The sequence below is a fragment of the Tinamus guttatus genome, unplaced genomic scaffold (assembly GCF_059628265.1).
Source record: "Tinamus guttatus ecotype Peru unplaced genomic scaffold, ASM5962826v1 Tinamus_guttatus_pri_ptg000142l, whole genome shotgun sequence".
Lineage (NCBI taxonomy): Eukaryota > Metazoa > Chordata > Aves > Tinamiformes > Tinamidae > Tinamus > Tinamus guttatus.
Window position 1 is genome coordinate 892,879 of NW_028288676.1, and position 12,641 is coordinate 905,519.

The window sequence follows — 12,641 nt, forward strand, 5'->3', positions numbered from 1 at the left end:
AACTCATGAGCACTGCGTATTTTGAGTGACCATAGAAAGATTTGCACTTTGCTTGGAAAAGTCATTACAGATAGTGAGTTTACATGAAAAGGAGGACAGAAGGAGGTTCCTGCTGGAACCTATTTTTGTTGTAGAGAAAAAAACGAAGTTGTCACTACACTCACTATTAAGCAAATTAGCTGAGAGAGGTTAAGTACAAAATTCAAAGATGGACTGGGTTTTTAATTAAAAAAAGGATGTGAACTGGATGTAAGTGAAACTGATGGAAATGAGAAGATTAATTAGACTTAGCATGCTGAACATATTTGGGTATTTATGTTTAATTCTTACCTGTAAGAAATATGCCTTTTTTTTTTTTTTTTTACCTAGTCTAGTGTCTACTGGTAAGTTTAGAAGAGAATAAATCTTTAATTTTTCAATTTTAATTTCAGTTGAGGAAGATTCTAAGTTTTCATGTGCTTCTGAGATGAAACTTGCAAGCTAGGGGGCTTTCTTTTCTTGGAAACACAGGAAAGGTTTGAGCTGAAGATTAATTGTGGACTTCCCATCTCAGGGATGTCTCATCTCACAGTGAATCATGAAATTGAAGCTTTCACATCTGGACCTGGTGAGCCATGACAGCATCACCATGCTCCCAGGGCCATACTGTTCCTGCTATTTGAACTATCCTGTTTAGCACAATGGCTTTTGCCATGATTTAGCAATGCATATGTTAATTTTAGCTTCATATAAAACTAGGAGATGAGCAGGAGGACACAAAGAAGCAAAAATCACCTCTGATTTGTTCTGAATAAAGCTGCAAGACCTTTGTTCACAAAGGAAGGGAACAGAAGTATCACTTTCTTCTTTCAATGGCAATTTTGGAGCGTTGCCTGTTGTTTTATCACATGATGGTGATAGTTCTGTGTTTACCTCTGACTCTAGCTCCAGAGAACAGAAATTACATAGAAAGAGTATCTTTCTCTAAGGTAGGAGGAGACCAGGCATGCCAGGTGTGCTCCTTCACCAGCCAGACCTGACCTCCTGTTCAGGTGTTGGTCACTAGTGGCATTACCTGGTTGTTGTGTCTGCCCCCTAAATCTCTTCCTCCTCTCCCCACTGAACATTGGCCCTATGGCTGCCTCTTCCTGGGGGATGTTCCGATGGACCTTGGGGAGAGGAAACAACAGCACAAGAGCTGAGGCCTAACTAAGCTGGTGTCAGCAAAATATTCTACTGCTATGCAAAAATGGCTATAAGCCAATCATCTTATCCTATAAATAAGGGGACAACCTCAGAGCCTGTTGAGCTCTCCTTGTACAGCAGAGGGCTGCTTGCCAAGATCTCCCCTTGAACAGGGACACCTTTCAAGGTTACTCTTCAAGGCTGAGAGATCCCTTACCAGCAACACAGCGTGCTAAACTTCCTAACATTCTGTAAGTTTTAATAAGCTGTATCCAAAACTGATTGTGCACATAATCGCTTAGAAGTAAACCGTTGACTGTTGACCAAATCTGAGATCCAGCTGTGTCCAAGCTCCTCTGAGAAGGTGTTTGAAAAGCAAGAAGTTCAAATCTAAACCATGTGACTCAACGGGAGGACCTTCCTGGTTCTCTATACTGTAAATAGCAGTGATCTTGCCCTAGAATTTTGTTAAAACCACTGTCCATAACCATCAAACATATTACTATTTCTTTCTTAAGAGTAAAGTGCATTGTACTACTCACCACCTGCCCTTGTTGTTCCATGACACCAGTAAAAATGTTTCTTCACTCTTCGTTAAAGAGAGAGAGAAAAAAAAGAAATTTTATCTCAGTCTACCCTGAAGGATCAAAACAAAATGGTAAATAAAAAGAAGTATCTTCCTTTCTGCCTGCTCTCCACAGCTTTAAGGTCCATGTTATTTAAGGCATCTTGAAGATTTTTAGTCTCTTAATTTATGATTCAACATGTCAGTCTTGACAATGACCAAGACTAATTATATAAGTACATAGTTATTACATGAGTTTGGTTTACTCTTTTGGAGACATCACTGTGTGGCCATTCTTCCTTGAAAAATTCCACCATGTCAGCAGACCCTTTTATTTACCTAGTGTGAAAGTGCTGAAGAGAACTGAGATGAAGCTATTATTATTATTATTACCTATTATTATTGTTAATAATAATAATATTCTTTTCTCTCTTGTGTCTCCAAACAAAGAGACTGTTAAATCTGTTCAGCTGTGCAGAAAGAAGACTGGGAAAGTGTATGTATCTCCTTCCTGTCCTAAATCAATACTATGGCAAGGTGATAGCAAAAGAAGGCTGTGCTGAAGCCACGTGATGCAACTGGGTTAGCACATTTTGTTTTCTAAGCATTATATGTAAAAATTTTGATGTAGCTTAAGTGATGGCTTAGTTTATATTCAAAAGCGACTTTTCAATGAATAAAGAGCTTAAACTTTTTTATTTTTATTATCTTCAGTGGGACTCAAGAAGATTTTTTTCCCACAAAAACACAAATATACACAATTACACATGATCGCCATTATCTTTCTACAGAAGGTTAGGCGGAAGGACAGCAGACCACATTTGTAAACACACACATGCAAGGTCACACACATTTATACACATAAATAATGAAAATCATTTCAAGATGAAATCTGGATTTTAAAAAAATAAATTAAGGATCAAATATATGCTTGTTCCTTACTAGATTTGTAAATTTATATGTATTATAACTTGTAAATTAAAATGCGGATGATAGCACAGCTGAAACATATTGTTGGGGAGTTCTTACTTCCTGTTTTCCATATGTAGGAGAAGGGACTTGTTCAAAAAAATGCAGCATCAAAAAGGAATCCCAAAGCTTAATTTTAAAATATGTGATGTTCCTGTAAACCAGAGTTCATTTTCTATTAATCAGTAAGTTTGGATATCCCCAAATGTCCAGCCACCTGGCTTCAGTAGTAAAATTTACTCCTGCTAATTAAGGACCAGACTTGGGTCTAGATCTGGCTTTGACTTCTGATCACTAGGTTGGCAAGGCAAGTGTGAAATTTAGAGAAGTGACAATTCCTGGTTGAGGAGGCCTTGACTCACTTTGTCGCTCTGGGTTGCTCATGATTTTAAAGCCAGCCATTGACAGGGAGCCAAGAGCTTGCTCCTGTTCCTGGCTGGGGGGAAGGACCCTGGAGCCAGGTCAGAGGGATGCGTATCGGCTGCTAAGTGAAGAGACTCTCTTGGCAGTGATCATGATGATAAAAATAGCAGGAATGAGGAGAGATCAAAGACAAAGGAATAAGAAGAATAAAAGGTAAAAGGGACATGAGAATTTAAACTCTGTATAATCAGACCCTGGATGCATCCTTGTTTCTGAATTTCTACAAAGCAACTTTTTGCTATTGGCATATTTCTGCAATGTTTTAATTTCTTTCCTAGTCAAAGCAGTCCATTAGACAAAGGGAATTCTGATGAAAAGTAGTTGTAGGCACTACAACAGTACAAAACGGGAAGAAGAAAAGAAAACAGTGACTCTTTAATTGCAGGCCTAATAAAATATTTTTAAAAATCTCTTTCAGCAAAATTAAATATAAGCCCAAGCTTAAAAGTAATACTACTTTTCACTATGCTTGTACTACTCTGCATTGTGCTTGTTGGGAACATGTGCACTGAGGTTAAACATTGCAGCTCAGGCATGCTTTGAAATGCATTTTAAAGACTAGTCCCTTACATATATCCCATGTGACAAAGGCGGCGCAAGATTCCAGACACTGATTGCTCAACGTCCCTCTGCATCAGAGCTTGCCGTTCCTTGAGTGAGAATGATGCAAAGCCAGGCGAGTTCGGGCTGTTAATCAGCCAGCTGCCATCCCAGAGTCAGCAGTAACCAACTGAGCACCTTCTTCAGAGCTCCAACTTGCAAGAACAAGTTTTGCTGACTGCAGGGTTCTTGCTCCAGGTTGCTGGGTTTTCCTGTTTCTATGTGGCTGCTACAGCATTTGCTGTAAGGATGCAGGTGATTGCTCTTTCTACAGTTCAGAGGACTGGGAAAGGGCATTGCACCTTGTGGTCCTGTGTTTGAACATCTAGAACATCTTTCACTAATGTCCATGTTTTGAGCCATTGTGTGGGAGACAGAAACTTTACTGTGTGTTTAGTCTAGTCTGCAAAAGTCCTGAATGATATGTTAAAATTGTTCCTCAAGATTCTTTTCAACGAACAAGTTTAATGAAAAAGTTAAGGTGTCAGATAGGTGGAAATTTGGCTGGTGTCTTAATTCTTTTGGTTTGCTGCTGTTGCTTTGGGTTAGTGTTATTGCAAAGAAAAACAGCCTTTTTCATGTTTCTAAACTGGTACAGAGATAAATTTTTGTGGCCATCCTGAGCCAAATGCTATTGCAGTGTTTTAATCTATATCATAGTTTGAAAAGCTTATGTAGCATGTAAGTTAGGTGTGAGAAGAACATAAACCTCTGTACTGGTATATTATAGTATATGCTGTAAGATCTGAGGTTTAGTCACTTTAGTTCTCTTTTTCTCAGCCATTTTTGATCAAAGAACATTGAACAGAAGAAGAGGACCATCTTTTTTTTTTTCATTTTTATTTGCTGCTGTTGTTTTCATTTATACCAAATAAAATTGGGCTTTTTGAAGTGATTTTATTCTGTCTGCCATTTTGTTTGCATGCATAAAAATAAGGTTTTTGTAGTTTGTGATGTTTTGATAGATGGTCTTCTGAAGACATATTAGAATGTCATTGATAATATTTTTAGTACTGCAGTGGAACCTTAGATGAGTATTGGTTTCCAGCAGTGGCATTTATGAATGCAGGATTTCTGGCAAAAGGCTTTTTATTCTGTGAATGGTCTCCCTTCTCTCATATTTATTGTTTTCTACTTTTGCAAGAACAGCTGGTCACTTAGGAGAGCAAAATATTAGAAGATTGAGATGACTAGCAGCTTTTTCACATGTAAGTTACTAGGACAACCGCTAGTCTCTCTCTGGTCAAGGAGGGCTGGGTTAGGGATTATTTAGGCAAACTGGACACCCATAAATCTATGGGCCTGGATGGGATGCACCCAAGATGCTGAGGGAACTGGCAGGGGTCATGGCTCAGCCAGTGTCCATCATCTTCAAGAGGTCATGGAGAGTGGGGGAGGTGCTGGAGGACCAGAAGAAAGCCAGCTTCACTTCAGTCTTCGAAAAGGGCAAGAGGGAGGAGCCGGAAACAACAGGCTGGTCAGCCTCACCTCCATCTGTGGAAAGGTGATGGAGCAGCTCATCCTAAAGACCATCTCTAGGTATGTGAAAGAAAAGAAGATGATCAGGAGTAGTCAGCATGGATTCACCAAGGGAAAGTCGTGTTTGACAAAGCTGATAGCCCTCTATGATGAGGTGTCTGGCTGGATGGAGGATGGGAGAGCCATGGATGTTTTCTACCTTGACTTCAGCAAGGCTTTCGACACAGTCTCCCATAACATCCTCATAGGAAAGCTCTGGAAGTGTGGACTGCGTGAGCGGACAGTGAAGTCAATTGAGGACTGTCTGAATGGCAAAGCCCAGAGGGTGGTGATAAATGGGTCTGAGTCTAGCTGGAGGCCTGTGGCCAGTGGTGTCCTCCAGGGGTCAGTAGTGGGCCTGGTGCTGTTCAACTTGGAGAGGGCACAGAGTGCACCCTCAGCAAATTTGCAGATGACACCAAACTGGGAGGAGTGGCCTACACCCCTGAGGGCTGTGTTGCCATTCAGAGAGACCTAGACAAGATGGAGACTTGGGCAGAGAGGAACCTCATGAGGTTCAACAAGGACAAATGTTGGGTCCTGCACCTGGAGAGGAATGCACCAGTACAGGCACCAGTACAGATTAGGGGTTAACCTGCTGGAAGGCAGCTCCGCGGAGAGGGATTTGGGAGTCCTGGTTGACAAGTTAACCATGAGGCAGCAGTGTGCCCTCGTGGCCAAGAAGGCTGCTGAGATCCTGGCCTGCATGAGGAGGAGCTTTGCCAGCAGGTCGAGGGAGGGGATCCGGCCCCTCTACTCAGCTCTGGTGAGGCTGCACCTGGAGTAATGGGTGCAGGTCTGGGCTCCCCAGTACAAGAAAGACATGGAGCTTCTGGAGAGGGTCCAGCAGAGAGGCACGAAGATGATCAAGGGACTGGAGCATCTATGGTATGAGGAAAGACTAAACGAACTGGGCCTGTTTAGTCTGGAGAAAAGAAAGCTGAGAGGAGATTTGATCAACATGTTCAAGTACCTGAGGGGTGATTGTAGGGAGGATGGAGCCAGGTTCTTCTCCATGGTGGCTGGTGACAGGATGAGTGTAAGTTGAAACACAAGAAGTTCCACTTCCCTATGAGGAAGAACTTCTTTAGTGTAAGGGTGACAGAGTCCTGGAACAGGCTGCCCGGAGAGGTGGTGAAGTCTCCTTCTCTGGTGATCTTCCAAACCTACCTGGATGCCCCCATGCACCACGTGCTCTACGTGTCCCTGCTGGAGCACGGGGTCTTGGGCTAGATGATCTCTAGAGGTCCCTTCCAACCTTAAGCATTCTGTGATTCAGTGACAAAGGTGAAGTGTGGGAGATGCACAGCTTGGGATACACAGCTTTCAGATCAAGTGCTTTTTCTTCTGTCTAGCTTGATCTTTTAACTTGACATGCTTAAGGAGAGAATTGTACGCTATTGCTTGCAGCTTTCCAGAACAGCCTGAAAGTTGAGGTTCTGTCTGCTCCACAAGGGCATAGATGTTTCTTCTGGTTCTACACTCAAGTAAGGTGAACTTATCATGAAGGCCTCCTAATTGGAGAATTGCAAATCCTTTTATTTTCCCTGTAGTTCTTGTCTGTTAGAGACCTTTTTTCCCTGCTCACTCCAACCTCATCAAACTCCTTCATGGCTTGCTTTGTCTCCTCCTCCCATCTCAGGCTTAAACTATCTGCCCCCAAACTTCACTCCTAGAGACACTTTGTTTTAATAAACTGTGCATTAAGCCAAATAATATAAACAATTAACATCTTCCTTTTCCTGTTGCAGCTCCTCCTGAGCATTCTTTGGGATTTTGGTTGTTATCCTTTCAAGTCCTAAATGCTTGCAACTGCCTCATAGACATTCAGCTTTTCTCCAGTTGTTGCTTTTCTCTTCCTTTTCACCACAGCAGCCGCTCTCCTTCAACTTCAGCTTGGTGTCAGAAAGAATTTGAAAACTGCTTATTTTTCCACCACTCCCCCAGCTTCTCTGCCACTTTATTTTTCTTTTTCTCAGAAATTGCCTTTCTGCAGACCATCTGGAAGAACCGATTCATTCTGTGTCGTTCTCTTGGTGCAATGAGCTTTCTGCCGGCGAAGTCATTCCATGTTAGCCTCATCTTCTGTTCTGTCTGTGGCCTCTTTCAGACAGGGAATAGCACACATGACAAGCTCTTTTCAGCTCATATCTGCTGATATCTGCTTGTACACATACATATGTGTATACATATATATACACATATATGTATATGTGTGTATGTATAGCACACACACATTTATACATACTACATATATATATATATATAAAGGAATATATGTGTGGTTCATTAAATATGTCAGTAAAAATAGGCTGTGCATAGACAGAATTCCCATAGTCAGGCTGTTTTCTGGAGATCCAGAAAAGTCCAAAACTTAAATATCTGCTAGGGACAGGTGTCTCCATACTCAGAGAAGAGACAGCAAAGACATCCATCATCTATCAGAGAATTTCTCTACTGTCCAATTTGACTCTGTATAGAAACCTATAGGCTAGGTCTTGGTGGGGTAGCTTGCTGCCAGAAGTAAGATATGTGCACCAGCAGACAGAGATTCCATCATGCTATTAAGTCCAGCCAGGAAACATGGTAGTTTACCAAAATTGAAGTTTCCTATAATGTAATAGCCTCTAGGACTTGAACTGTCTTTGCATCATTAAAATAAATATGCTATTCCAGATACCTGTGATTTTCTAAAGAAGGAAAGGTAAATTTTGAATTCCATTTCAATTAGAACTATTAAAACTTCTGGATTTTAGATTAAATGGCTTCTGAAAATTTGAACATTGAGTATTTTATTTTGGCACAAAGAAGAATGTGTCTACAACATAGACAGAAGCTTATCAAGAAGGTAGACAAAAATAACATTCTGGAGAATGCCTTCTTATTTTGCTGGTTTTATTTATGTCTGGACCTTAAAATGAGAGAGTTTGGCAAATCCATTTTTAAAGTAGTTTTTCTAAGTGAGACTCTGAAATGATTTTTGTGAACCCTTGTGAACCCAAGGAAAAAACCTGCAGGTTTCATGATGCTCACATTACTTCCTTGTATATATGAATATATGTGAGTATTTGAATGCCTTGTATATATGAGTACTCCAAATACAGCAGTTTGCTGTACGTTTTATATTAAAACTGTATCTTGCTCTACTGGTTACACAATATCAGGCAATCATACCCTTAAATTCATGTCTAGCTCAAATATTTGTACTGTGTATTCATCTTGTGAAAAGTTGCTTAGACTGGCATTTTAAGTAGTAAATATATTTGTAGTAAAGATGACAACCATTGGCTTGATAGAAGCTTTTAGACATCAAAAATTAACCTGTGTTGTATTTATGGTGGGGGGAAATGGAGAGGGCAATCAGCTTCATTCCAAATCAGAACTAAACCACTAAGTATCGGAATGGGTCAAATAAAAGCTCTCTCTCTCTTTTTTTTTTTTTTTTTGGTCTGACTTTACTTCTAATGTGAAATTTTACTATCTAATGTTAAATTTTATATAACCTCACAGTGAAAACATCTCATGGTAATCTACCAAACAAGGCAATTATTAGATCATGGGAATTTTTACTCTTGACTACTGAGTTAGTGCTATTTTCTCTGGTATGTCAATATCTTTCTGCTTCTTTTGGTTGAGTTTGCACCAATGTATCTTGGCATTTCTGACCTACTAACTTTGGTAGGTTACAAAATCATACAAAATGATTTATTGGTCCATATGGCAGAAGGAGCTCTTGTTAACTACTTGTAGACATGGTTGAATGGTAAAGGACTTTCAATAGCAGCTTAGCAGATGCTGAAAATCATGCATTCGGTTAAAGCCACATTAGAATAAAAACAGAGATGGAATTATTTAAGTTTTGGAAGCAACTTTTCCCCTACCTAAGTGTTTCTTGCATTTTTCCAAACTTTTTTAAACCTTTGCCTATTCTTTTCATAAAAAGGGGCCAGTTACAAGAGGCCATCTTCACTGTCCTTGAGCTAGTTCTACCATGCCGTCACACATATCTGGATAAAACAAATTACTCTTCCTTCATCTGTGATTCAGTTTGGGTTTGCAAGTAAACCCCAAGGGAAAGTGAAAATGATTCTTCAACTCAAACTACATTTAAAACTAGACTACATGTTAGTTAAAAACAAGCTTTGAAAAAGCTTGGCCTTTATAGCTCTGAAACATAAAACCTCTCCATTACCTAAATAGCCCAAGATTCAATTGCGTAGATAGTCCAGAGGATTTCTGTTGATGAGATAATTGGCTTTATATACTTCATACTTCGTAAAGTTTACACAGTTAACATAGATAAAATACCACAGTGCATGGGTGGGTTTTTTGCCTTAAATTTTAAGAAATGCTTTATTTTTACCCTCAGGTTTACGCTTTATAACTTAGTGTATTTTTTCCTGTTTTTGAAAAGATCAAAACAAAACAAATTTTCTTTCCAAATACTTTTTTTCACTCCAAGCTCCCAAAAGTTAAAACAGAAATGTCAGTTAAACACACTAATGTGGTGTAATTGTATCATATTAGAATTTTATAACGATTTTTTATAGAATGAAATGAAAAACTCTGTTGAGTAAACCAGACCTCACTTTGTCATTACCTTGTATTTTTTAAAAATGCAAAATACTTTTTTTCCATATTAAAAAAGAAATAGTGATACAAAGTTGTATATCTTAGAGCCATCCAGGAATCTGCAAGCATTACAAGGAAACTGGATTGAGAAATATAAGACCGTGCATTACAGTAGGAGCAATGCCATACTTGTTAAACATTAAATTGCTGTGCGTTTCTTTTTCTGATGCGTGATTTGTATGCTTTATGCTCCTCGAAGATTGCTATAGGTAGACTGTAGAAGAGGGCCACATGACTTTGTGATGTAATGTTTTATCGCACAGCATTTCCAGATGGACATACATTACCCATTTCAGACAATAAGCATCCTATCCGAATGAAGCTGGAAAATCCAGACGAGCCAGATGTATAATTGCCTGGAGTGCTCAGGGAAATGGTAGCTATCATGGTTCACTGACCATCTAAGGTGCTTTGGCACATACACCATTTTAAACTATCCAGAACCAGAGTAACCAAAACCCAGTGGCCTGATCCTGTCAGTTCCATTTTGCTCACTACAGTCAGATTTTTGGCCTAAAACTTAGTTGTATCTGTATTGTAAACATGGTTGCTTTGCTGTAAAGAATGGATGAAAGAAATAGAGACTGGTAAAAGGAAAATGTTTTAAGCTTAGGTAACAAAAGCATAATGATTTATGTTTCCATTGACAAATACTTGGCATTTATATAGAGCAATGGAAGAGCTAAAACTAATTAAATGTAGTAAAAATAGAAGTATATTTAAGCATTTTCTTTGTAGCTGTGCATTCAAACACTTATTTCTGAAAATCTAGCTAAAAATAAGGTTATAAACATGCAAATTATCATGGTAGCTACATATTGATGTTATCATCAACCTAACAAACACCTATTTCTTTTGCAAATTCCCCTAAGTCGTGAAACTTAATACTTGCTTAGATGTAGGCATGCATTTTGCTGCAATTCAAGAGAAAAGATGAATAAGAAACTGTTCAGTTAGGAACATGAACCTATATAATACTTTATATTATGTAGATTCTACTTTTTAAATTGCATGCAAAAAAAATATTATTCATTTTGTGTACATCTATGTGGCAGGACCTACCTGGTAATGCAGACCCTTATCAGTAATGGAGTGCTGGGTGGGAAGAAAAAGTCTTAATAAGTCTAACATACCTTTTCAGCCGAAATGCTATCTTGTCATTTATTTATAGGCAATCCCCAAAATTAGTGTTACAGTTTCTTTAATAAAAGCTGTCTTGATGCAGCAAGTAAATGTGAGGTTTTGTATGGTAATGAAAAGTGAGTCTTATTTACTGACATTTCCCTTTGCTTGATTGAAAGGACGTTTAGCATACCAACCTCAGAAGTCCCACTTCTTTATTATAATGAACAGCTTTTCAATATTGTAACAGCTACAGGGGGAAAATAGAAGATGCCATAATTATATTTTCTTACCGGGGGTGACCTCTAGTGTGAAACAATGGCATTTAGCATTCTTTAGGGTTTGAAAGGACAGCTTTTTGTCAATTACATTGGATTTCTCAGCTTCTGGCAGTGTCTAGAACAGCAAGGTAATTTGTCACTGAAATAACCACCAATCCCAAAAATCTCTGTAGTAACTCTATGTGATGTTTCTTTGACGTGCTTGTTTGCTTGCATTTTCTTTAAAGAAGTCCAATAACATTTCTTTTCCAAATAGTTTAGTCCAGATTCTGTCCTGTTACGTATGATACCAGTTCAGCTATTAGTTATATCTGTGTTTAATTTTTTAATAATGGTGTTTAATTTTTTGAGCTAAAGGCCACATCAGTTATTAGACTTATTAAGTATTCCTAAGCATTTTTAAGTATTTTCTCTTGGTCTCTGTTTAAGAAAGGCGTAGAATTTATTTAATTGCAGTGCATATGTCCTGTTTTACTATCACTCGTCCCATTAGTTTTAAAATCGTTTGCTTTGGTGAGAAACATGTATGGAATTCGCGCAATTCCAAATAGTGCTATCAGATTCAGTAGAAGTAAATTACCAAGGGTAGTCTACATTCATTAACAGAGAGTGGATGTTTGACTGAAGACCATAAAATACTAGGTATATTTTAAAAAAATACTGCAGTTTTATTCTCTAATTACCAATTTAACCAATATGGGCTTGTCAGGAAAGGATGTCATTCAAATAAAAAAAATAAAATATTTTATCAATGCAGAGAAAATATATGAAATATTTTATGCTTCTGAAGAGAAATTGGAAAACTATTAATTCTCCCAGAAATTCTAACTTGTGCTTATTTTTATGTGGCATTATCAGGAAAGATTTTGAAAGCTAACTAGTTTTAATTCTGAGGACAAGCTAGGGAGTCTTTTGAATGTTGCTATATACAGGGATTGCATTGACAAGTACCAGAGCACTCAATTCAAATAGGTACTGAGACCACATTTTAGCATTAAGATCTTTTGATAATGCAATACATGGCAAAACTAATCCTACTCAACAAGAAACAGACTGATATTTACTTAACTTTTTGTAATGGTCGATACACATTGACCTTTAAGTTGCTTTAGGAGTTTGTAGTCGGATGAGAAGGTTGTAGATTGTATGCATACAGCCTTAAAGGAAAAAAAAAAAAAGAAAAAGTGTTCCTCAGGTGGTTGTTTTTCTTTTGAAAGGTGTTTTGAGATGCACTGGTATGCCAAAACAATAGTGACATTACAATATGCTCTTAAAATAGCTCATTATCCCAAAGGCTTCACAAACAGATGCAAACAGTTTGATTTATTATGTAGCTCCTCTAGAAATAGATGTTGATAGATCTACTG